General features: G+C 35.9%; 1 pseudogene; it reads right to left on the bottom strand.

Annotated features, from left to right (window-relative positions):
- Positions 1–871: 871 nt before the first annotated feature.
- LOC106473729 lies at positions 872–2,250 on the bottom strand (annotated as a pseudogene).
- Between the last annotated feature and the right edge of the window lie 662 nt (positions 2,251–2,912).

The raw sequence follows: 2,912 nt of genomic DNA, 5'->3' as shown, positions 1-2,912 counted from the left end.
TGTTGTTCCAAAGTCTCTTCCTGTATTTGAGCAGCCTGTCTTGCAGCTTGAAGTCTTTGATTGCATTCTTCTCTTTCATCTGCTCTTTGTGCTTGCATTATTTTAGCGGCAGAAGACTTCCCATAGAAAGGGCGTTTCTTGGGTGGCATAATAACCTGTATCACTAAACAATAATTTGCAATTCACACTTATGAAATCACTTAGCACTATTTAAAGAAAACTGTTTTTGGAAATACTGAATTGACAGCAAGGTGATCTGAGTGTCTCTTGCCATAACGCTCTCTATGTGCAAAACGTGCTTATGTTTATTACAAAAAAATTGGCGCAATAATCATTAATTGTCAATTTCGTCATTAAATACTACACCAAATACAAAATAAATAGCACCATTAAATTTCTTGTAAAAAACTGGTTATTATGAAGTTATCTTAAAATTTGCAAGTTCAATCATTTGGTTTCCTATAGCGAACAAAATAAACAAACTTCCTCTTTATATATACTAACTGCAGGTAAATATTCTATGACATATTCAAGGTCGTGACTACGTTAACTGCACCAGTATCGTCACGTGACGATGCTATACGTAAGTTAATAAAACTACTTCTAGTTTACTGCTACTTCTAGCTTAATAATAATAATAAGAAACGAAAATTTAGATATTTTGAGTCAATTTTAGTTTCGAATAGGGGCACTTTGGGGAACATTTCTCGCAGAGACATTTGTTGGTATTACCCGATAACTGACCCGAGATATCTTGAACGTCTGGTTACGCTCGGAAAGGGTGACACTTTTAAATTGTAGTCAGAAGTTTCGTGTTTTACCGTTTATGAACACTTTAAAATCTGTTATCAAAGTAAACACTGAAAAATATTTATTTAAAAAATGCAATACGAATTTTATTACCGAATACAATACTCTTTTATTGATAATAAAAAAGAACTTAGTAAAAAAAACCTCCAACTTTCTACTCTATGAAAGCTTTGTCAAAGCTTCACTAACTTCCCAAAATTTCTTGGCCAACCCTTCATCTTCGGCTTTGGGTAGTATGGGTTTCTCTTGACAATCTACGAAATACTTCCCACTAACATTTGTCAAATGTTCCGATACTGCCACATGGATTGAAGTTTGCGCACCTTCTATGCTGTCCTTATAGAAGAATGAGAGAAATGGTACCAGAAGAAAAATCAACCATCGTTCCACATTTCTTGCTATTTCAGTTTTAACAGCACCTGGGTGTAAACAGTTCACTGTGACACCAGTTCCTTGTAGACGGCGGCTCAGTTCCTTGGTGAAGAGAACGTTTGCTAGTTTAGTGTTACTGTAAACCACGAAAGGGCTATCTACACGTTTTTCCATGTTTAAGTTATCAAATTCTATCTTACCCCAACGATAAGCTTCAGACGATACAACAACAATCCTAGATGGGGCACTTTCCTTCAAAATCTCCAACAATAAGTTTGTGAGAAAAAAATGGCCGAAATGGTTTGAGGCAAACTGTTCTTCTAATCCTTCGACTATTACTTTGCGTCTACCCTTTGCAATCATTCCAGCGTTATTAACTAATATATCAAGACGAGACTCTTCATTTTTGAAATTTTCCACAAACTGTCTTACCGATGTTAAAGAACTCAGGTCAAGTTTCCTTACGATAACTTGTTTGTTTCCAGTCGAACGAATAATGTCATCAGCTGCCAGTTTTCCTCGTTCTATATTCCTGCAGGCGAGAATCACCCGAGCATTTCGCTTCGCCAGATCTCGAGCCGTTTCTTTTCCAATACCAGTGTTAGCTCCAGTAACAATGGCTGTCTTCCCAGTAAGATCAGCCTTGCTCGTACATACACCGGTCGAGAACTTTAAATACAGTTTAAACAATACCGCCAAAACAAGGATGGCAAAGAAAATATTATACCAACCTTTGAATAAAATTAATCCCAATATTCCATATATTAAAACAGGGAAACTATAAAGAATTATCTCTTGCCTCATGTTTTATCACTATGACACTAGTATTACTATTAGTAGTATTACAACGAGCTGGAATAAAATACACCCACGCTCAAACAAGTTACTAATTTTTGCGTGTTCTTTTCAAGATTGTTGAATACACGCTTTCCGCTTGATTTCTAGTTCTATAATCTCTTTGTCAAAAAAAGAAAAATTTACTACCATTTTTCGAGGTACCTTCGCCCCAGCCCATCCACTGAAGTCACATGTTTCGTGCACTTCAAGTGCCTTGTAGTTGTACTGCGTCATTTCGTTATAGACCATACCATTTATGATACAGGGGGAGACAATATGTTTTTTCTCCCTCTATATTTTAATTTTTTAAGGTTTATATGGAAGCATATATAATATTAAGTGAAAAATTTATGAAGAAGATAAGTACAAAATTGGTAATTTAAAAACGTGTAAATAGGGATCGTAAAAAAAGTAAGGAAACAAGATTGGAAATACTGTAGACATTATTTACTCAAACTACAATCCCTAGGTACCAGCACGGAGCCAAAATTGAGTAAATAATATCTCCAGCCAGGTGTTACTATAGCGGTCTACAAAGATATTTACACTATGGCGTGCGGTCTACAAATATATTTACACTATAGTGTGCGGTCTACACAGATATTTACACTATAGTGTGCGGTCTGCAAAGATATTTACAGTATAGTGTGCGGTCTACACAGATATTTACACTATAGTGTGCGGTCTACACGAATATTTACACTATAGCGTGCGGACTACACAGATATTTACACTATAGTGTGCGATCTACACAGATATTTACACTATAGTGTGCGGTCTACACAGATATTTACACTATAGTGTGCGATCTACACAGATATTTACACTATAGTGTGCGGTCTACACAGATATTTACACTACAGTGTGCGATCTACACAGACATTTACACTATA

Source organism: Limulus polyphemus, unplaced genomic scaffold (genome assembly GCF_000517525.1).
Source record: "Limulus polyphemus unplaced genomic scaffold, Limulus_polyphemus-2.1.2 Scaffold6447, whole genome shotgun sequence".
In the NCBI taxonomy this organism is placed as follows: domain Eukaryota; kingdom Metazoa; phylum Arthropoda; class Merostomata; order Xiphosura; family Limulidae; genus Limulus; species Limulus polyphemus.
Note: the sequence above shows the minus strand (reverse complement) of the source record. Positions and strands in the feature narration are given on the sequence as shown.